The sequence below is a fragment of the Bos taurus genome, chromosome 22 (assembly GCF_002263795.3).
Source record: "Bos taurus isolate L1 Dominette 01449 registration number 42190680 breed Hereford chromosome 22, ARS-UCD2.0, whole genome shotgun sequence".
NCBI lineage: Eukaryota > Metazoa > Chordata > Mammalia > Artiodactyla > Bovidae > Bos > Bos taurus.
Genome location: NC_037349.1, coordinates 45,779,618 through 45,804,137, shown reverse-complemented (window position 1 = coordinate 45,804,137; position 24,520 = coordinate 45,779,618). Strand labels below are relative to the sequence as shown.

Sequence of the window (24,520 nt, the reverse complement as noted above, 5' to 3'; positions counted from 1 at the left end):
TCAAACAGATCAGGATACAGCTTCCATTGAAAAGATAGTTTGTTACTTATAGTTCCCAAGAGGAGGGACATCCCACACCATGCAGGGTCACACGGGGAAGCACTGGAGTCCGTCAGGAGACAGAAGGAGGAAGAAGAAAAAGTGGGCAAGAAACCTGATTGGTGTCCATGGGAAGGAGTGGGTGAAGCACGGTAAGGAAGCTAAGTGGGTTTGAATAATTCTGGTTTAGCCCTAGGGCCCTGGGACTGCCCCTAGTTGTCTGGTACTTGGCCCTGGGGTGATTAGGGCAGGAGGATAGTGTGACAGAAGTGGTTGAAGTAAGGGCTTCACACTGGTTGGTTTGCATATAAAGGTGTCCTTATGAGTTGTTTAAAGTATCTAGGGATTATCTAACCCATGGAGGAGCAGTCTGTTCCAGTGTCAACGAGGCCCCAAGATGTGAGAGAATCAAAATTAAAAGGCATGCCTAATACACCACCTTAGAAGAGAGTAGACTTAAGCGTGTCCTTGTAAGATGAAACTGAGCAAAGAGAGCACAGTTTGGTGAAGGGATGGGTGGATGGATGGATGGATGGATGATCAGATGGACCAATAGACATGTAAGCTTTAGTCTCCTGACGCCCATGACTCTAGTCTAGCAGTATGGTTGTTTCCGTGGAAATGTCTCTATTGAAGATCAGGGATAAAGCACAGTCACAAAGCAGCATTCATGCAACCCTTGGATAGATATTTCTTTCACTGTTTCAAAATGAAGACCCTGACAAATAATATGGACGGAGATTATAGGAGCACGGCTGGTCATCTGGGATTTCGCATTACTTGTTATTCCCTGTAACTCTGCCACTGAGACACCAGAGCATGGCTGGTTACAAACAAGAAGTCAGCTTCCTTCCGAAATCAATAAGAGACTTTTGACTGGGCTATCTGTATCTACTTGGAAAGAAGAATAAGGATGCAAACTTAGAAAACCAAAGCTAGAGAATAAAACTTTCTGAATGGGCGCTTTCATTGGTTTGTTGGCAAGAAACGCATTCAAGGAAACAAGGTTGATTCTCAATTCCCTTTTTCATAAATGAAAAATAGCTTCTTCTGATACTTAGACCCATGGGTCCCAAATGGCCAGGATAATTCATTAGCTCAGATGGAGAAAGCATATTTCTCCTTCAGTGAGTTTTACTCATCTCCCTATGACCTCAAGCTCATAAAGACACTGGAAAGAGCTGTGTTTCAAGCCAGTCTGGCTGAATTCAGAATTTGACTCTCTGCAACTGATGCTTTTCCTTGCAGGACCTTTCTTTGGAAACTCATCCCTGAGACTAGCTATTAATTGAAGAAAGTTTATTTATCTTGTAGGTTTGATAATCAATCATCGGATTTCAGCACTTGTTTTGTGGGATTCCGTTTCATCACTTGCTACAGTATATATTATTATTCAGTATAGGAGTTTGTTAACGGTGTATTTATTTGAATGACTCTCCCTCTAAATAAAGGGGCCTTATAAAGTTTTTTTTTTTTTAATAAAGGTTTATTTTCACATCAGCTATTTGCTTTCCTAAGCTAAAACCTCAGTTGAAGGCTCTGAGCAGCGTACAAGCCGAATTCCTGCTTTTCTGGTCGGGATGGGGCTGTTGGAGGGTGATAAAAGCAGCAGCTCAGGCCCTTCAGCAGATTTGGTTTTTCCAGCCCTGTCATTCACTTTACCTTTGAGAAGGGAACAAGACGGCTGGTAGAGATTAGGAATGGTAATGTAAAAGTTTCTACCTACTGCATAAAATTCTTTCAAATTAATGCAAGCATTAAATTGTCAATGATTTTTCACATAAAGTAGATATTAAACTGTGCATGCCCGCTGGTGTTGGTATAAATTTTTGTCAGCATTTTTGGCACACGAGGTCTGAGCCTGGGGGTCAAGAAATGTTTTTAACCAAACTTTGTTGTTTCAGTTGCTTTTTTTGCACTCGTGTGTTGTAACTCAAACATCGAATCTTTTCCCAAAAATGAAATTTGGCAGGCCATTAGTCCGTAATGTGGTCTAATGCCTGTGGGTATTTTTTAAACATGTAAATGGCCAAGATATTTAGGTTTTTGAGGTTGAAGAACCGTGCATGCACTCTTAACAACTTCTTTTTCAGCTACACTTAGTATGCATATTTATCTCACATGTGTATTATGTAGCACACCGATTAGACTGGAGATTAGTTGGGAAAATATACAAACGCCTCTTCACAGGAGGAGAATGTCTCTCAGAGCATGAGTTGATATGTCTCCTCTTTTTACTAGGGAGTAAAAGGTAGCCCGCGGCACACTCGGTCACCAGGGCTCTGTCCTGAAGTGAGGCCACTTCAGCTATTCCCACTCATCCACGGTGCTAGAAGACTGAAGATGGGAGCTGTCCCCAAGCCTGCTGACTGACTCCATAGCCAAGTAACGTCCAAAGAAGGAGGGTGAGCATCTGTACCTCACGGTTCTAAATCCTGTCTCCCGTCTCATTGCCCTAACCTGTACCAGTGCCCCGTGGACACGAATGCTGGGCTCGTCCCAACACTGCAGGATCTCCACACAGAATCCAAAGTAAATACTCAGAGCATAAAGAAAACACATTACAGCCTAATCCACTGTCCAGATCATTGAAAACTAACAGTTATTACCTCATTTGAAAGTAATTTTTAACAATTAGCTTAGGAAAGTATTTCATAATTTTTTGCTAGCCTTACACAAACTCAAAATTTTTCATGTAATCAATTAAATCTGGCAGCATAGCATCAGGCACTCATTAGGCTGGGCTGCTTGAAATTCATGTACAATTTCTTCCTTATGCTGATCCGCAGGAGCTTTTAAACTTGCTCTGGGATGCTGGCAACATCCCCCAAATATCTCAGACACATTGTCTCTCTGAACCTGAACTTTTTTAATGGTGGTTAAACATGTTGTCTGCTTTAGTTTCCTGTCTATCTTCATCATGAGCTAGCACCTGTTTCCAATAAATTATACGCAGAGTTGTATCAGCAACACCTTGGCAACAGCTGCCACCCTTAAAAGCGGAGTGCCCTTGAGGACAATACACCTGTGAACACATAGCGTGTTTATTTAGCTGAAAGCCAAAACTCCAAGTTACATAAAGCAATTATCTAAAGCCTAATGTATGCCCATTATTAACACAAAATAACCCTGTTCTTAAAAACCAATAAAAATCTATTTAAAGGATTTTTCCAAATCCCACTGAAATTTGTACTCAACTAGAGACCTAGTCTTCGCCTGGGACTTAAAATTCTAATGGTGGGCAAGGGAGAGGTTTGTATGTGAGTTATAATTTTCTTAGCTCATGCCTGGAATTTGGGGCCTGAGCATGTATGGGTGGTACAGTCAAAGCTTTTGACTGACGAGAAACGACATGCTTATTAAAAATAATCTTTGTTACAAGTCATTTTAAAAAAAAGTTTGACTATGGTCTAGAGGTTGGAAAAAGAAGTGGATTGTTTCAGTTTATATTTAAACGTAAGAATAGTTCATCCCAGGATACCTTTCTTTATTTGTACAACCCGCCTTTACCTTATAGTTTATTAGCTAATAGCATTACCCTTAGGTAATGGGGTTAGCGATATACTAATGATGTAAATGAACCAGCGTTAGGTAAAGAGCTTCAAACTTCCATCCTGTCACGTGAAATAATTAATAAAGAAAATTCTGGCCAATTACAGTGCTGTTCTTTGGAAGGAATGATGCTAAAGCTGAAACTCCAGTACTTTGGCCACCTCATGAGAAGAGTTGACTCATTGGAAAAGACTCTGATGCTGGGAGGGATTGGGGGCAAGAGGAGAAGGGGACAACAGAGGATGAGATGGCTGGATGGCATCACTGACTCGATGGACGTGAGTCTGGGTGAACTCCGGGAGTTGGTGATGGACAGGGAGGCCTGGCATGCTGCGATTCATGGGGTCACAAAGAGTCGGACACGACTGAGTGACTGAACTGAACTGAACTGACTGACAGTGCCTGCTGCACCGAGTTCAGTTTCCAGAGTGTTTGACCTGAGGCCCTTTCAAGAAATGGCACCATGTATCACATATTCTTGAGCTGTATGTAAAAATAGAGAATAGCTATTGTGTCTCCCACCTTGAGGTCTCTTGAAATCTGAGTGATTTTTTTGCTTAGGGTTTGTAATATGTTAATCCCTGTCAGATACTTCCTGTTGACATTTAACTGATGGACTTATAGTCACTTAGGTGCGAACGTGTTTTAGCACTTCTGTTTGGCTGAATGCTAATACTGTTGGAAGTAACTGCTGATGAGTATTACAGCTCCCAGCTTGGCCCCCATCAGTGTCGCTGATGGTTCACTTGCAGTACACATGAGTGAGTGCCTGAAGCCTGAGAATTGGACTTTGGAAGGAAGTTTAGAAACTGCAGGCCTATGACTTATGACAGAGCCCATAACACACCAGGGCGGTCATGCTTTCCTAATACTGGCCATGTGAGTGACGATGAGTTACATTGCAATAGGTGGGGGAGAGACTTAAGAACGTGGCACACCATGGCCATAACTACTTTATTCTCCTTTTTGCAAATTGCTGCTGCTTTCATTTATTGAGCAACTGGTTTTCTGGTAACTTATTCCAGACTGCAAGCTGGGGACACTAAGATGCATTAGACAGGTGATTGTCCCTCTTGCTGAATTGCGAAGACCTCTTCTGTGTGTTCGAAACATCTGTGATGTGAGACCAAGGTTCTAACTGTCATTCTGTCACCACTGGTATAGTTGGCCTGGAGCAAGCCAGTCGACCCCTAGCAGCCAGTTTCCTCCCTTGTAAAACATGAAAAACAATTCCTGTGGCATCTACATCAGAGAGGTGACATAAAACTCAAACATAACAACTAGTGCAAGTATATCCTGCAGATTTCAAGCTCTGAGTCCTTTTGTGGGCCCTTTGGTTCTTGAACTTTACTAGCCCTGAAGTTAATTCTTTAGGTGGCCTATTGTGAGTTTGAAAACCCAACATGAAACTTGCAAAACGCTGCCACAGCAGTGGTTTCATTATCAAAACTCTAGCAAGCATTCCAGCTGGACTAATTCCCCACTTGATTCACTCAATGTGTAAGGAGATCTTTCAGCCAGACTTCAATGGGGTTGGGGGGAAGAAATATATATATATATATATATATATATATACATGTGTATATATACACACACATACACATATAAAATTAGGAAAAATATGTTTTCCTTTCCTAGTAAGTATAGCATTATGTTAATTCAGTGGTCTCTCTATAAAGATATAAGACTTCCTCCTTTGATTTATTTTCATGATTAGGGGCCCTCACAAACAACTGCCTGTAAATGTGAGAGGCACCCAGGTCAGGAGTAACCCAGGAGTAGATTTTCAAAGGAGGGCTCAATCTATCCCCCCTGGAGAATTTCTCTTTATTAAAGGTCAGCAAATGTAGAGCATGCTTTGCTAATTCACCACGTGTATGGGCAATAAGTCATGAGTACAAGTTTGCACAGAAGATAAGATTTGCTATGTTTTAGATAAACTCGTTTTTGAATATTGAGAAGGTATTTCAAAAAACATTTTAGAATCCTATTGGTCTCTCTGCCTGCTTGTCAGATTTCCCATTAGTGATGAAGCCCTGCCAAGTATAGATTCAGTACTGGTCATGAAACTAGACCTAGGTTTGTGGTTGCTTGATAATAACTATGATAATAAATTCATCCATTAATTTCTTTCCTGTTTCCCTCCATGGGTAACATTAAACTAAGATGTTATGCTATTGGGTGGAGAAAATAATTTTCACTCACTCACACACATCCTCACACACAGACACACACACACACACTTTGGAATTCCATTAGGCAGCTAATTTCCAAAGACTATAGATGTCCCTCCTATACCATGATGGAAGAATAATGCAAAAAATTGGAAATAAAATGCCTTGTGACCTGGAACTATCAAAAGCTATTAGACAAAGTGAGAGGCTCCACGGAGATGGACAAGTGCTTTAAAACTAAATTCATAAAGAAAATAATATAGTAGCCTTTATATGATTAACCAGGCAAAACTTGTCTTTGCTACAAGCTGTCCTATAAATAAATGGAGCCAGGAATAGCAAGTGAACTGTTGTGAGGTTTTCTTTTGTTTTTTGATGGGAGGGCAGGGTAGGCTAGGCTAGACAGGGGGGGAAAAAAAAAAAAACTCTCTCTTACTTTCAGCCTCAGAGAATTTGTGCACCTCCTTGGGGCATCTCGATGGACTGTTATCCTCACAAACAGATGAGTGTAGAAGTGCCATTTTATCAGATTTAAGATTAGGCTTCAGATTTAAGTCTGTCCCATACTTGGGCGGAGTCCAGCCTTTCTGCCTACATGCATTGAAACAAATCAGTGGATCAATGATGATTTCCTCTTCTTTTCTCACCCTCTTTACCTGGAAAGCAAGGTAGAGGATGAAGAAGAAGCAGAGTGATATTCAGGTGTCGTCCTTTTGTGTGAGGGTGAGTTCGAGCAAGCTCCGGGAGTTGGTGATGGACAGGAAAGCCTGGCGTGCTGCAGTCCATGGGGCCGCAAAGAGTCGGGCATGACTGAGTGGCTGAACTGACTGACTGACCCCAAGCTTGAGGTTCCAAGAGAGGACAGACCCCAAAAGAATGATTCTAGAGTTAAAACTATACTTGCTTGTATGGGATTTGATTTAAGCTCTTTTTGAACTGACAATTCATTGTTTAAAAATGCATATCTACACAACCAGTTGTGGTCAAGAAGTTGATTAGCAAAAGAATGTTCTTCAGTTCCTGGAAATCCTATATTAAGAACCATCCTGGTATTTGTTAAGGAAAAGATTACCCATGAGTTACTAAAATGCATCGTGTTTTAGCAAAGAGATGGTTTGGAGAAGGAACTCAAGGATGGGAAAAGGATCTAAGAAGAAATCTAGAAACATCAGGATTCTGAAAGAAATGTGTCTCTCAGGAAGAACTTAGAAAGAGATGAGAATTCCTAAGATTAAGAGGATCCTTATTATTTCAGTATTGAAGAGAGATGCAACCCCTGATACAGGAGAATGAGGTGCTAGTCACAGGGATAAGCTGAATGCACGTTTCCTAGCATCTTCACTTGCTCCCTGTGTGTCTGTGGGCAAGTTATTCAACCTCTCTATATTCCATTTTCTGCATCTTTCAAAATGAAGATAAAGTACCCATCTCAAGGGGCTTAAATGGAGATTCAAAGAAATAATGTATGTTAAGTGGACAAAGTACTCGGTATAGTGTCTAGAATATTCTAAATGCTCAATGAATGATAACTTTTATTAGTTTATAAACTAGAACTTCAAGCTTTATCCCTGGAGTAGAAATAGGCATGTCTGTGGGATTTGAGAAAGACAGGGAGGGGAATGTATCATGGACAAGAGTCTCTCAAGCCCATGGGCAACACGTGACACGTAAGAGGTGTTCGGTGAATTTCTCTCAAGGGATGAATCACAAAGATCAGGTGTTTCAGTTCAATGAGCTGAGACTGATCTTCACTTGCCAAATGTTTTTTGACTGCTTTCTGAAATACCCAGTAGAAATAGTAAGGTTATCCCACTGTTCTTGTTAAACCAAAAAACACAAGTGAACAAAAAGACATTCTGGAACATTGGGATATGATCAAATCAGTTCTAGAATGTCACTGTGCACCCCTTCTCACTATGTAACCTGTGATCTTGCCCAAAGCTCCTGCAGGGATTGCTCTGATTTGGCCTGTTTATGTCAGACTTCCTGAGCATGAGGATAAGTCAGTAATGAAGGTCGTAATGCAGGACTGGGCAGCTGGCTTCTTTGCCAGACTCCATACGGACATTCTGGGGTGGCAAGGTCAAGGGAAGGATACAGAGACATGAGTAGTGAATAGACAAAAAGCCCCCGTACTCTCTTGGCTCTCTTGGCTTTGTCCCCTGTCACTGGCATGGGACAGAGAGCTAGAGTCAAAGCAAAGGATGCATGCCATTCAGTAAATAGCATAAGGTGGGGAAAGGAGGAAGAAGCGGGGAGGAAGGGAAACCCACTATTACAAAGTCAAGCTCAAGTAATGTACTCAAGCAATGATTGTTACCTGAGTTGTGGTATAATCAAAGACGCAAGAATCATTTAGTTCACTGTGACTTTATGCCATGAAACTTCATAAAAAATGGATTGGATAATGAGACAGGAAAAGAAATTATGGAATGTAAGTCATTCTTCCTATCTATGAGCCCCTGTTCTGCATCTAAAATATATGTAGGTCTATCAATGTAGAAAAGGAGCAATGTCAAACCCCTCCCAGGAGTAGGAGGGTGCTAGGATATACAAAGTGGGATGTCCACATTAAAAGACTTGGCCAGGCTCTACTTCTTAGGATAGGGTTTGGGGCAGGCCCCAGATAACCTTCGAGGAATATCTGGATTTTGAAATGTAGACTTGAGTATAGTCAGAATCATTATAAATTCCAGTTATAGTTATGCTGTGGATTTAAGCTGTATCTCATTGTCTCTAAATGCATAGGATGATAATTAAGGGGAGGGGGTAATATTGTTTTTAATATCTTTCGTGTGCTTGGCACTGTGCTTTTGCATTTCACTTAATCCTTCCATATTACTAGGAAGTAGATATTATTCCTTATTTTACACATGAGGAAATTGAGGCCAGAGAGGGTCTTGCTGAGAAGTCCTGCAACTACAGAGTTGTAAAGCTGAGATTATGAACTGGTTCTATGTGTTTTTTCTTCCATACAAGAGAGACTCAGAAACTGGCTGGGGAGGGTATAAAAACTGAAGTTGTGAGCATTATTAAAAGCAAAATGTGATATTGTCATGTGGACATATTGTAATTAAGCACTGAAAATATTATTCATTTATGAAAAAAATGATCTAATTATCCATATTGGAAGTGTACATTTCTTGCAAGAACTTTGAAAATATATGTTCTATAATCTAGAAATTTTACTTTGCATCTCAGTATTTACTGTACAAAAAAATTTACAAATGAGTACAAGGAAGTATGGCCAAGGTTGTTCATTATCACATTTCTATAAGAGTAAAAACAAAGCTAAATCAAACCAACTAAATAAACAAAAACTCTTATGGCCTGTTGATGAGAGAAGTAAGAGGGGAAATTTTCAAAACAATATGAAAAAATTCTTAGATCTGTATAATGAGTTTTCGGATTGAAAGGGACATCTGGTGTTCAACCAAACGAGTACAAAATAACTCATAACAAGGTATATTATCATGAAGTTTCAAACATTACAATAAAGAAAACATCCTACAAGCTTCTGGACAGAATAATGGGTCTTATGTCAAGATTCAGGCATCAGAATGGCATTGGTCTTCTGAAAGCAGCATTGGAGGATTAGGTATCAATTTAGCTGATATGCATGGCCACGTTGAGAGAAGGTAAAGTGTTCTTTTAGAGAGTTTGAGGATTAATTGTTGCTAGGTAGATAAGAAACAACAGATAAAAGTGAGGTGCTTTTCAATTCTAAGAAAAACAGAATTCTCTAGAAAATAAAACACATAATCATAGTACCGCATGTGCTATCAATGAGGAGCACTTAATAACATTAATAATATAATAAATGTATTTGTGCATAAGTATTTACACTGTATTAGAGATTTGGGGAGAAGAGAAATATATGCATGTAAATGGGGTGACTGGAAAAGGAGAACTAAATCTTCATCTCTCTAAAAACTCAATGGATAATATGCAGCATGGAAAAAAAAATAGCTTTATATTTATCTTATTTAGAACACCAGAAGAAATTATTTCTGTGGCAAGTGGGATTTGGGGATGAGATGGGGAGCTGCAAAAGCCTACTGTCTTTATCTTAAAACCTTGGGGTGCTGTTTTACTTTTTAAAATATGTGCATCTATTAGTTTGAATGTTAAACTTAAAATCAAAACTTTTGCATGTTTCCTGGAAACATTTAGAATGTAAAAATATGTAAAAATTTAAACAAGATTATTCATACTTTATCACCCAGATATGTCCACACTGTTAGTACTGAAAGTATGATCTTCTATTCGTATTTCCTTTCTGCTGAAACACACTTTGATGAAATCATACAGCATTTGAGTTGTATATGCTTCTGTTAGCATACAGCTCATTTATTCTCTCTGCCTCTCTTTCTCTGTCTCTGCCTCACTAGCTTTGAAGAGTTAGGAGACCTTGCTGGGGAACTGCACATGGCAGGGAACTGTGGGCAGTCTCCTGAAACTGATGACATTCTTGACTGACAGCCAGCAAGAAGCGTGCAGTCTTATCAGAGGAAGGAATTGAATTCTGCCAACAACTTAAGTGAGCTTAGAAGTGAATCCTTACCCAGACAATTCCCAGGTGAGATCACAGCCCCAGCCAAAACTCTGAAGTCTTTTGAGACTCTAATCAGAAGATCCATCTAAAGCCATGCCTGAAGTCTTGGCAAACAGAAACTTCAGGATACATTTGTTGTTTTGAGCCATTAAGTTTGCGGTGGTATAATTACATAACAATAGAAAACTAACACTTGTCCCATTGGAGGAATTCAGAATTTGAGGAAACTCTTGGGAGCGGACTATGAATAAGAATGTATAAAATTGGAACACCCAGCATCATACTGCTCTTGCTGGGGATGAAGGTCAAGGTACACGGGGCACCGGCTGCAGAGAACAGCCCTGACCTTTCTGAACCAGGATCCTCTTGTTTTCACTCTGTGGAAGTGCTGACATGTCAGCTGTTTTTGCATGTGCGAAAAGATCTTACACAGAGGGCTCATGTCTTAGAACACGCGCGTGGTGTTTGTACAGCAAAAATAATGTTGGTTTGCAGAACCTACATATATAGGATTTTACTAGAGCAGAGAGGCCTTGGAAAAACCTCCCAACCCAGCAAGCTTGTGTTTTCTTTTCAAAGAAATACCAACCAAGCTTAATGTAAATCAATAGAGAAGGTAACAGTGAAAGGGGGTGGGGGGAATTACATAAGCACAAGATAACAAAAAAGAAAGTGGCAGACAACGTATATGAAACTGGAGGAGTGAAAATTCAATGAAAATGTAAGTGTAACTAATTGTTTCTCAGAAACGAGGCTGATTTACCTCCCTATTAGAAGGAGGCCCTAGCTGAGTGCCCTTTAATTGAAAGGAAAGAATGTACCTTATACACGTCACAGTCACTTGCTTACTAAAGGTTACTGTTCTCTTTCCAGCACCTGTGGCAAGAATTGGGATATGTCGAATTGGAAGAAGAAAAAAAAAAGGCAAAAATATTAGCAAAATAGTTTAAAGGAAAAGCTATGAGAGAAGATGGAAACAACTTACAATGATCCAAAAGGGAGACATTAAGGCAAGAGGAAATGTTAATGTAAGCTAAAAACACTTCTGTCTGGGAAGAAAATGAAAAATTCCCCTAAAGGGCAATTCAAAAGCAATAATAAGCATAGTGAAAGTACAATGCACACCTATTGAATTAAACAACAAGAATATTGAAAATGATTAGTTAGCATATGGAGTCTTCCTTGTGCCAAACTTGTATTCATTCAGCAAATATAAGCATGCACTAACTCTTTTATGGGCTTCCCCAGTGGCCAGCAGTAAAGAATCTGCCTACAGTGCAGAAGACACAGGAGATGTGAGTTCAGGCCCTGGATCAGGAAGGTCCCCTGGAGAAGGGAATGGCAACCCACTCCAGTATTCTTGCCTGGAGAATTCCATGGACAGAGGAGCCTAGCGGGCTACAGTCCATGGGGTCGCAAAAAGTCGGATGCAACTGAACACACACACACACACACACACACACACACACACACACACTCTTTCTATAGGTCACTGCAACTCCATGATGTTACCATCCATTTTACAGACAGGGAAGCAGGAAAAGCTTATGGAACTTGCCCAAATCACATGGCTAGAAAATAATTTGTAAGCTGGATTTTGATTTCAGGACTCTCTGATCCTAATTTTCTTGCCTTTAATATAAGAAATCTGAAGGGCCATGGTGGTACTAGAAAGGAGACATAGGGCACAACCTGTCTTGACAAATGCCACTTGCAGATGAGGGAAAAGACAGCTCTTTCCCAAGGATTGAGGAGCACAGTGATTGCTGAAAGTGCCCTGGAGGACTGAGGCACCAAAGTTAGAGTGTGAGAGATGCACTCAGAATGAAACAATAAGAACCATGGAAGGTAGATCCCCTGTTCTTTGACTTTAAAACCACTCTGCCAGTGCTGGAATGAATTAAGGAGATCATCAGAATCACCTGGGAATCCTGTCACAGTCCAGATCATTGCACCTGACTTCAGACATTGTTAACACGCCTCCATTGACTGAGCTGCACACCAAAGCTGGAGAAAGCTTCTGCACTGAGATGTGAGCAGAGGATGCCACCCACCTGTAGTAATGGCCATGGTGACGGAGTATGTTTGAGTAGCACCATCACTAAGGTTAGCTCACTAGAGAGCCCATCAACTACTTATCTGGCCCAAATCCATGGCTTGGGTAAAATTGTTCTTAAAGATCATGAATAAGGTGGTTCCCTCACTCCACCCTAAACAACCAAGCAAATGAATGAATGAATGAATAAGACATAATATAAGCTACCAACATGTGCCCCTGGGCTGGTCTCCCTGGGTGAAGCTGCACGGGGTGGAGATGAATGCTCTGCTGAGCGTCCACAGCTGGATCACAGAACTAGAGGGCAGTGCGTGTTCCGCCAGCAGTAGGCAAAGCCATAGGGAAGGCCGGGTGGATTGTCAATTTCAGAAACACCTGAAGATGTCTGAAAGTTGAGGATTTCTAGAACAGAAAAGATTCTGTGCTTTTTTTTTTTTTCATCTCTACCTGTTGGGTGTGGCTTTTGTTCATATTCTACATACAGTGTGACTTCTGGTACAGGCTGTTCAAGAAGTGGTAAGTTGCTCATGAGATTGTAGCCTGCCGTCTCTGCCTGTTCTAGCTAGATAAAAGCTGTAGAGCACTGGATTTCACCTTCTTCACTTAAATTTTTTTCCAGCTATACTAAGATATAATTGACATACAACATTGTACATGTTTAAGATGTACAGTATGTTGATTTGATATAATTAATACATTGCAAAATGATTACCACTGTAAGCAAGATACTTCCATCATGTCACATAATTACCATTTCCTTTTTTTGTGTTAGAGACATTCCAGTTCTACTCAGTTAACAGCTGTCAAGAATATAATATGTTATTGCTAACTATAATCACCACGCTCTATGTTAGATTCCCGGAGCTTCATCTTCCATCTAGAAGCCTGTATCCTCTCCTTCATTGATTTTTTACTTCCTGGTAAGTGTAGATGAACAGAGTTTAGATGAACCGGAGAAATGACTTTTTAAGGAATCTAATGGACCCTTTCCTCTCTGCCATTTCTGTAGAAAGGTTTTATTCCAGCATCTGTATTTTATCCCAGCTTCTTATAAATCTCTCTTAATACAAACCATCGCCTGAATCCTTGGAGTCCTTGTATTTCTAAGGTATCCCTGTGGTGTGTTTACTGTTATTACTGTCGCCAACAGATTTGAAACCAAGATGATATTTCTAGAAATAAAATGGCTCCTTGTTTCGCTACCTGTCTCAGAATTATACTGAATCCTGAAACAAAGCCGGGAACACCACTCATGGCAACTCCCTAGCTGCAAGGAGATTTGTTTTCAAAGCGCCTGACAAGCTACATCCGATTCATCCTCAAAACCGACTTGTCAGGGGAATAAATACCAAGTGTCGGAACTTCCCGAGAAATCTAGTGATGAAAAGCCCTTTAACGATGAACAAATTAAATTCAGTTCTAATGCCAGGAACAGAAAGAAGGCAAAATGAAGAGGTGCAGAAGAGTGAGCCCAGGTATGATTTTAGATAAGGCTGGAGATGAGTTTGTTAATGAAAAACAGATAGTGGAAGACTTTTGCAGACAGCAGATGCCCGGGAGAAGAAGGCTGATCCGGGAATGTCTTGCAGCCAGGAGAGTACTTCGGTGCTGGCAATTAGTTAATTTTTTTGTGAAAACATCCCCTCCATGGACATTCGCTGGAAAAGCGTCTTTACACCTGCTTCTGCCACTCATGTGATTGCATCTTTTCCCAGACCTTCTATCCCATGGCTGGGACGTGCACTTCGTGATTTCTTTGTCTCATTTCCACCTCTGCATTCCTCTCGAGTGCTGTCAGATCAAATAAACATGCTCTAAGTGACCACTCAATACTTCAGGCTTGAGGCTTCTCAAAGCCAACATGTTAGATGAGCCCTAACAGTCTAATGGTGTGATGGTTTCCATTAAGCACTGAATCTTGCCCTGTAGGGATGGAGCTAAAAAATGCATAAATTATTTAATGTAAGGGCTTTGCTGATGACTGATAAAATCAAATTAGCTGCTCTGGGCTAAGGATGAATTTGAAACAGAATTTCCTCCTTTGAAGAGACAGTGACAAATCTATTTGATAGGTCTGCATGTCAAGTTTTTTTGGTAGAAAATTTAGCAAAATCCTTTGCTAGGCAAAGTGAAAGAGACTGGCTTAGGTTATGAACTAGTTTTTTTTTCCCATAAGTGTTTATTTTTGTCACATTATTAAACCCACGCCCACCCATAGAAGTTTCATTTTTAAAAGTAACATTAAAAAAAAAAAAAAAACTCATTCCTACCTCTAACAGTTCTATAACGCTTGACATTTGGAGTATTTCCTTCCAGGCTTTTGTCTGTGTGAGTGTATAGTATACATATTTTTACACAATCGAAGTCATTTTATAGATATGGATATATACTTTTTTTACATATTTATTAAAACCTGATTTTAATAAGTATATAATATGCCATATCCTGAATCCATTTCTGATTGTTCCTTTAAGGTAATTATTCCACCAAAGGGTACAAAAAATTTTAAGGCTCTTGATACATGTTGCTATGTTATTTTCCAAAAACTCTGACTCAGTTTATAGTCCCACCAAGTAATTTATAGATTTTTAAATTTGGGGAGCAACCCAGAATTCACTTCCTATGTGTAGATAGATACTTTCTAAAATATTAGCTGCTTTGCTTGATGAAAATTCTCTCCCATCACTTTTTTAATTACTAATGAAACATATTACTTTTTAGGCTTTAAAGTTAGAGTTTTCCAGCTGTGCTGGGTCTCCGCTGGGTGCGTGGTCTCTGCTTCACGCTCTAGAGCATGGGGCTCTGTGCTCGGGCTCTGTAGTCTTGGAGCACGCACTCCGTAGTTGCGGCATGTGGGCTTAGCTGCCCTGTGGCATGTGCAGTCTTAGTTCCCCCACCAGAGATGGAACCCACATCTCCTGCATTGAAAGGCGGATTCTTAATCACTGAACCAACAGGGAAATCTTTAAAGTTACTTTAAAAAAAAAATAAATGTGTGAAGAGTTTTTCTTTGTTCTACTCCTTCCTGGTACATGGTTTCCTGAATCACTGTGTGTGTAATTGTGGCTGGTGTAACCAAGAGTGTGTGTTTTGAAGTAAAAAGGCATCACTTTTTGTCACCTGACTAGTTCCTTGGTCACATGTGATCTAATCCTAACGTGATTTCTTGTTTGAACAAACATGATACAAGACCAAAATTAACAACAGTTTTTAAAACGTGTATCTGACTTTGTCTCTCTTAAAGAACATGTTTAAGATCTAATGTATACTCTGTGCTTTTACTTTTAACATTATCCTGCTTACGGTTCTTTTTTACCCCTGGTTGCTTGAAAACTCCCTCCCTCTCCCTTTTCTCTCTCCTTCCATATTCTCCATCAAAAACTGTACCCAGCATCCTCTTAATCCTTGACTTTTATATCACATCCCCTTTTCTCCTGATACTCTGGTCTTTATTTCCACTACCCAAAGTCCAAATCTGGTATGACAGAAATCTAGATTCACGTTGCCACAGAACTCTGATGGAATGATAAGACAACACACCCCGTGCTGACTTTTCTTTATGCTGGCTTTCTGAACCTGCCTAGCCATCGGTGTGCAGCTGTCAATATGGCGGCTTCAGACTTTTTGATATGTTGTTGTTTAGTCACTAAGTCAAGTCCAACTCTTTGCAAATCCATGGACTGTAGCCCACCAGGCTCCTCTAACCCAGGGGATTTCCCAGGCAAGAATACTGGAGTGGGTTGTCATTTCCTACTCCAGGGGATCTTCCCAACTCAGGGATTGAACTCACATCTCTTGTGTCTCCTGCTTTGGCAGGCAGGTTCTTTACCACTGAGCCAGTAAATCCAAATTTTGGATTTTTCAAATGTGGTTTTAGTGTAGTTAATAGAGGTACTACAAAAAAAAAAAAAAAAAAAACCACCTTAAAAATGGAAGACGTGTCCATGATATCCTTTGTTTACGCAATATCTCCCATGCGCCAGGTACTGTGCTGTTCGTTGGAAATATCCTTGTGCACACAGCAGAGATGGCTGTTGCTTTTCTGCAGTTTCCAGGGGGTATATTTTGTGAACTGACCTCCACTGTGGTGCTAGTTAGCTTTGTTTTCCATTTCCCTGATCTTTCATCCTCGTGTTTTCTTTTTTTTTACATACTATATGTTTCTTTGTAAGATGCCACAAATTCCTAACACAGAGCTGGTTATAAACAACAAAAGAATGTTTCTAGTTAGTCATGTGCCAGCATTTTTTTGCCTTGAACTTGATTAGCTACTTGAGGACAAGGTTTCTGTCTCCCTAATTAGAACATAGTATTTGTTTTTGTATTTGTCCTAATACTCAGCATTGTATGCAGTATATTGCAGTGCTTACCAATAACTGTTTGTGGATATAATTTATCCCACTAAAATAGTTTCTATGAGCACCGCCCCTGATTAAAACAACAGTTCTGCATCAGTTCTGCAGTCACTCAAGCAAGAGGCGTTGAAATATCCAAAACAAAGTATTTGCACAGGAAATATTGGGTTTAAAAATCTGCAGGATTGTGAATAGGTAAGAGTCACCAAAACCAGCTAGTTTGATTTTCAGGGAACAAACAGATGGCCAAGAGTTTATTACTATTACTGAGAACCAAGAAGAAAATGGTCTCACTCAAAGGAGAAATTTTACAGACGCCAGCTGAAGTTCAAGATCAAGAGGGAAAGTAGGGTTGTTGAAGGAGTGAACTGGATGATATATCTTGCCCAGTTTCCATTTGACACCAAAAGGGAAGGAAATTAGAAATGAAAAGGTTTGGCTTTTCTTTGGAAATGATCCTTCCCTAGTTGGACTTTGAAGGGAGTGTTAATGAAGTGATTCCAAGTGGAAAACACAGGCGGCTGACCTGAGACCTGATCAACACAGCATCTATTCAGTTTGATGCAGTGAGCATTTCCCCTGTCTGTTCTGTGTAAGACAGTGCCCCAGGCAAGATGAGAATGTGAGGGAGATAGAAGAATGTGGGGGAGGCAACAGTGAAGAAATGCACCAAAGAGGTGAATTCTGGCCCTAGGAATTGGGGAGGAGCTCATGGTGAAGGCTTTGGAGGAGGGCTGAGTCAGAAAGCCAGGCAGAAATGGAAGGATGGGCATTATTCCAGGAGGAGGAAACGTTGAGTACAAAGGCATGGTGATGGAAAATGTGCTCTGTATTTGGTAAGGGGAATTGAATGGCTGGACAGTTGGGATGATGTCAAATTACCAAAGTATCAAAATATTTGGAGACATATGGGTGACCAAATTACATGCTCTGCTTCCACATAGATGTTTGGAGTCCCATACAGCCTGATCCAGGCCGGGGAATGTTATCTCATGCGTTACATGTGGGTACTACAGGGACCACGTGGAAGTTCATCCTTTTCCACTTCCTCCCTCCACCCTCAGCTAAGCCAGGACTGTTTCTACAATCCTCCTGGGAAGGGGAGAAAACTGTGATGTCATTCATATGGATGAGTTTTTCTTAAGAAAAGATACATTCAGTGCAATCCTAAGGTTCCTTTGGGAATATCTCAGGATTCCCCTGGAATGCAGAGGGACAAATATCAACATGAGGGGAGGGCATACAAGCAGGCCCTGACCCCATTACAAATAGAGCAGATCTGTGTTGGTCGGTTTTACATATTAGCTCTCTGAAAAAGACTTTATTTGCAAAAAAAAAAAAAGAATTCTATGCCAACAAAACAGGAATAAAATACTTTTATATCTGAATAATCAGAAAACCACAGTAAACCTGTGGAAGTGGTAGGAGGCAGGATAGGTGAGTTCAAGGAGGAGGGACATAGAAAGGCAGGCAGTGATATTAATTATCAGAATAATCTATTTTTTTAATGTTAAAATTGATTTGAATTTGCTGGAAGGGGGAAATTTCAAATCTATAGCTGAGTATAACTTGGAATTGTATGACTTTTACCTTTCTGAAAGAAATTAAAGAATTTCCTGCATGGAGAGAGAAAATATATTTCTCTTGGTGTGAGCAAGTTACTAAAGGACAAGCTTCAGTAATAATATCTATATACATGGAAAATTTATGCCAGCCAAAATGCTAAGCATTTTTATGTCCATTCTTATCTAGTCTTTATGTCAAATCTATAAAGTCACTATACTTTTCGTCTATATTTCTTCATAATAGAGAAATAAGGCTCAGAAAGTTAAGTATAATCCCCCAAATTACATATTTAATAATAACTAATACTAAGGATAATTAATAACAATAGGAATAGCTGAGGGAGACCATGTAAGAAGTTTCCAACTCATCCAAGTCCAACTTTAAAGACAAATACTGACTGTGAGACCCTAGGTCACTTGATTATATTGGAAAATTCCACAGGAAGAAATTCATCTGGCTGCTACAGCTACTGCAGTCTTTGGATCTTCTGTCTTATGACTCTTCCTTATCTCTTGTCTCCTTTCCTCTCCTGGGCTATAATACATTTTTTTAAGCAAAGAGATGGATGAGATATATGAAGCTTTCACATGCAAGATATGTGATTTATGCAGCTATAATGGTATCAGTTATTATCAAAATTTTCTCTTTTTATGACAATCACCCTTAAAGCTGCAAATAAATGTATTAAAATGTTTTATCTTAATTCTATTACCAATCAAATATTCCATTCCAGACATTTCAGGGCCAGTGTCTCTCTAGTTCTTTCTTGTGCCTAATCTCTTAGTTTCAGTGTCTTATCGTTAAATGGAAAGAATCGGCTGTGTCTTAAAGAGTGGCGTGACAGTCAAAGGTGACGTCCATAAATGTCTCCTTTAGAGCCTGGTCCATGATACGCACTTGGAATTGCAATGTTGACAAGAATATTAATGCATGTGTCTTTCCTTTACTTGGGGAAGCTGTCCTGTTTAGTTGATAATTATTTCACTGAATTGTGTCTGTTATTTTACAGGTTCTGTATATTTGATGATCTAGGATTTACATCCACACCACTTCTGTTACCGAGAATTAGAACAGAGGAGGCTTGGGTCTTGCTGGTGCGGACATCTCCTAATTCCAAACATCTCCTAAATCCAACAAGAAGAAAGAAGATGAGAAGGTAGAGCAAAAAGAAGGGAGAAAGGGGAAGGGCGAAGGTACAAAGGGGAAAGCAGAGCCAGTCGGACTCTTCACAGGCAAGTTTTCTCCCGCCTCCTGCGTCTGCCGCAGGCTGAGCACAGTGCCCCTCCTTTGCTCTGTGGGTTCTGCCATGCTTTGTGCTGCCCACCAGGCTGGATCTGTGAGTTCCTGCCAAGTGGCAGAAGGCCCATCAGTGTCTGCTGAACTAGAACCGCTAAAAGGTTCCACGCTTCTCACACACCGAGGGTGTAAACTGAAGGGTATATACTCCTGGGGATGACCTCACATCATCCCAGTATATGCAACTGACACCAGCACACCGGTTAAAGTACGTCCTGGTGATACCTTTGTCGTGTCTCAGAATAGCTACAGTGATTGTGAAAACTCTGTCTTTTGCTTGCCGTGTTGTGAATCAGTTCAGTTCGAGCAAAATTGAAGCGCACATCCCAGAGACGGTTGTGGAAAGCCCCAAATCTGTTTATGCAAGTCTTCTTCGAGCTCCCAGGGCTCCTGTCCAGCTGGTCTGCCAAGGCCAGGAACTCTGCAAGTTGGCAAAAGTGAAACCTCCAAGCTTCTATTGGAGCAGCTGTGCTGTAGAATCCCTGGGTACTAATCCCTTGTCAAAAGGCGGCAAAGTGGGCGGGGAAGGAGAGCTAAGCACTGTTGGTGAAGAGAACAGGCTCCTCCTACAATGTACCTGCTGCCCTCTCACTGTCTGCTTTACCGCCACACACCCCCAGAGTAGGGACCAATCAGATCAGGGCTCTCATTACCACACCAGGCTCAGCAACATCTGAACAGCAGCAGCATTACGGCAGGAGACTTGAAGAACTTGACCTGAACCCGCTTTGTTTGTGGAGGAGGGGCTTAGAATCTGGGTCCTACCGCTCTGCAAGTACAGTAACAAAGATGTATTTGGAAGGTCCACGGGGCCTCTAACCCCATAGGTAATTGAGTCCAAAGGGTTTTTGAACTGATAACTGTCAATGGAAAGCCTCTTGGAATAACTTCCCTGCAGCTGCCCTTTTAATTAGAAAATCTGTCTAAGGAAGATTTTCTCAAACTCTCAGCAAATGCTTTGTTGCAGGGGCTCTCCCATGCATCCTGGGGTGTTTGGCTGTCTCCCTGGCTTTTATCTCCTAGATGCCAGTAGCATCACCCTCTTCCTCCCAGCTGTGACAATCAAAAATGTCTCCAGATGTTCTGTGGGGAGCACAATCGCCCCCAGCCACTGGTGGTAACTCACATGTCTAGCTATAAAATGAAACCTTCTTCAAATACAGTTTAAGCTACCTTGATGATCTCCAGGCTAGCTGTGCTTTCAAAAGACTTGAAATGGGTACCCTAAGCCTGATGCCAGTTCAGCAACTCATTCTCAACTATCCAAACTCATGGAATCCAACCACCCCAAGGGCTCCCTGGGGGAAATATTGACATACATGAGAACAACTTCTTCAGGTTTGTTCATTAAATCAACAAATATTTATTAAACAATATGCCAGATCATAGAATTTGGAGAGATTTTCCTGAAGTTTCTCATGAGGTAAAATCCCTTTTCTGTCTCAAAGAAAAGAAAAAGTGTAATGATGCTTTTAAACTGCCAACTTCTGGACTGTTTCTGGACAGTTTAATCAAGACCCAATTATCCTGCCTGTTTAGGGCTTCGCTTCCTCATCTCTGTATTAACAGGAACTCACCTTGATGCTTTGCAGTTATCATCACTGACAGCCTTTCCCCAGATAGCGGCATCCAAAAACCAGAAACAAGGACAGATCACTGATGGAAGGCCTGTGGTTTGCCAGATTCTCTTCTGCACGAGCAACACACCAGCAGCGATTTTGATCCAAAGATAACATTAGACATAGGCAAGGAAACTGTAAATGTAATCATGCAAAATACAAGAGAAATACACGCAGAATGAGATGGCCACCTGGGAAGGCAAAGGACAGATGTTAAATAGTCAGAGGAGGTCAACCGATGACATATGTAGAGGACACATCTACAATTTAGGGTGATAGTAAATTTGAATAATCTGGGAAGTGACCCTTTGCCCTTAAGAATTACTCTTTCCTTCTTCTGCATCATGTTAGCACTTTAGGCACGTCTTCTGTGGCCTTTACACATGCTGCGTTTCCCAACCAAGAGCTTTCTTTGTGTTTTTCTTCCCCACTGGTCAAGAGTGGGCCCTTGTTTACCCATCTCTGCACATCCCCAGGGGCAGTTCTACTCTCTGCACACTTGCCAATGCTCAGGACTAGCGTCAGGCTCCATGTCACCAGTAGGTAAGACACCTTTTATGCATCGTATTCACTGTGGTTTTCCCACTGATGGTCTTTGCCTCTCAGCTTCCATCCTAACTAGGGTAGTTCCTCAGCCATTCTCTAAATTGGTAAATCAGTGCCCTGGAGGGGAATACAGTAGAAGATATAAGCTCGACCATCATTTCTTAGTTCAGGGCCAGTATTAATCCTAATACGCATTTCATCATAACACGCTCCTCAAGCATAGAGTCTGTTGGTGTGACTGGGAATCAGAGGGTCCTCACACAGTCCTCAAGAGAACGATGATAAATAAAGTGACGGACAGAAGACAGAATGCTCACACCTGGTCCAGGCCCCAGTCCGGTTAATATCCTGCCTCGTCTTTCACACCACGCTTTGTACTCCCTATAGAGACATGAAACAGCATATGAGGCAAAATGCCTTGGGTCAAATAAAACAGCATGGATAAAAAGTCCTCCTGTGTGTAGACCCATTCTTCTCTGAACCTTTGCTATAAATCCAAATAATAGCACCTGCATGTTTCCAATGCGAGAGGAAGTTGTGATGGTCAGGAACCAACTTAAGAGTTTTGACCTCAAGAGGCACTTGCTACTTAGAGTATTATTGTCTTACTCATATAGTCAACAGTTATTTCTCAGTAGATGCTGTTTTGGGGGCATAGTGCTAGGTGGGCTTTAAGGAGGACACACAGGTTAACGAGACCTTGCCCTTGACCCCGAGGGGCTTACTCTGAAGCTACTCAGAGGGGGCTACATGGACTGTGCCTGACCCAGGGGTTGTTTGTGACCCTCCAAATGGACAAGAAGGAAAAAGTAAACTTGTACAGCAAATAATGTCATGTCTGTTGAATCTGATATAAGTCAAATTGCATTTTATGTCTCATTTTTAATTCGTTTTCAGTACTAATTATGTTATATAAATGTAAGGATCTACAACAGGTCAAAAACTAAAAAACAACTTGTCCTTAACTGTTTACAGTTTCAGCAGCACTGGTAAAATGTATACACATGACTAAACTATTAATATAAGACAGGCAAGGATAAATGTATGAAAAAGCTGAAATACTTTAATGTTAAAGAGGGGGACTTCCTTTGTGGCTCAGATGGTTAAAGAATCTGCCTGCAATGCAGAAGAGCTGGGTTTGATCCCTTGGTCAGGAAGGTTCCCTAGAGAAGGGAATGGGTATCCACTCCAGTATTCTTACTAGAGAATTCCGTGGACAGAGGAGCCTGGCAGGCCACAGTTCATGGGGTTGCAAAGAGTCAGACATGACTGAGCAACTAACACTTTCACTTTCACAAATAGGAGGAGGAAGATCCTGAAAGAGATGGGTGCCAAAGCACAGAAAGCCTGAGAAGTCACAAATTTCCCCTTTCCAAACTGAACACAATTCATCAAACTAAAAAAAGAAACAAATTATTATTGACACTATGAGGAAAAATAATCTCCTTATGATGAATGATGAACTAAACTTTGTCATACTTTAAATATACAGAGATATCATTTAGGTATGAAACTTGGGACCAAACGTATAGAAGATCTGGAAATCTAAACAGAGTTTCTGGAAGAAATGAACAGAATGGTTGAAAACAAGCCAGAGATTCTCAAAACTACAAAAACGCCTCAGACCAGAGAAGGATTGGTTCTGCGGACATGGGAGACCCCAGAGTAAGTTGCTCCGTGTTCCTGCTAGAGCTATCTTTCTTCACCAGATAAACAATGTTCTGATGCCACAGAGCTGGGGTAATGTTCTGACCCCACAGGTGGGGTAAATAAATTTGATAATGGTTTTCTGTAGTCTAGCGGACTGCAGAAGGCAAGTAAGTAATGATAGCCTAGCAGCAAGTCTCTCAACCAAGGCCTGGCGACAAATGAGGTAGATTCAAAGGAGGACCATGCCTGTAGCCACACCAAACCCAGTGCTTGCTAGCTAGCGGGTGTCTCCAAAACTAGAAATCTATACAGGAGTCCACTCACACCAGACAGGAAGACCTGAAATCTGAAGGATACCCACCCGTGGAGATGGAATCCTCTCCCGCTTCATTGAGATGTTTTTTGGAAGTTCCACTGAAGTTCCAACAATACTGGAGATGAATTAAACAGAAGCAAACTGGCAAATGGCCTTGGCTGCCTTTCTTGGGAAGCTGAGAGATCATCAACGTCTCACTGCAAATCTCACATTGTAAGAGACATGTCATAATGTCTACATTTGAGGTAGACATTATTTCAGGAAGACAGACTACCTTAAAAAAATGAACAAGAGAAAGAAGAAGGCAAGAGAATTGGCATGTTTCAAGCATGAAAATTCTGTCCCCAGTCCTTTTTCCCTCCCCCACCACCAGAAAGAAGGGGTGAGAAAGGGTGGACAGGTAGGGGGAAGAGTGAGAGAAGAAGGCTCATTTTAAAAGAATCTCAACTGAAAACAAACATGACAACTGTACTGAATTCTCAAATTCTAAAGCACATGGACAAAAAGATGGCCAAAATATGGTAAGAAAACATGATACAAGGAATGGAGATTTAGCAGAACTTAGGAAAGCAATTGAGGAGAAAAGCAATGCTTTTAGAAACATAAAGCTGCATTGATCAAAGCACGGAGCAGAACCATTGCCACAGGAAACAAGATTTGAAAAATACATGAAATGTAGCATATCATGACAAATTAATAATGTAAAAAGCAAGAGTGGTAGATGTGGAGATAAAGACAATATATATATAGATACGTGTATTCTATATCATATATTATGTTGAATAATACTTTAATG

At 40.8% G+C, this 24,520-nt stretch overlaps 1 long non-coding RNA gene across 2 annotated transcripts; it reads left to right on the top strand.

Moving 5' to 3' along the window:
* The first annotated feature begins 7,667 nt into the window (after positions 1 to 7,667).
* Positions 7,668 to 23,505, top strand: LOC132343511 (uncharacterized). 2 transcript variants are annotated; one of them, XR_009492393.1, is made up of 4 exons: positions 7,668 to 8,199; positions 10,157 to 10,344; positions 11,194 to 11,348; positions 19,307 to 23,505. It is a non-coding gene; the product is annotated as an uncharacterized lncRNA (long non-coding RNA). The 2 variants fall into 2 exon arrangements; XR_009492392.1 differs by lacking the exon at positions 19,307 to 23,505 and having other exon boundaries at positions 11,194 to 14,284.
* The last annotated feature ends 1,015 nt before the right edge of the window (positions 23,506 to 24,520 follow it).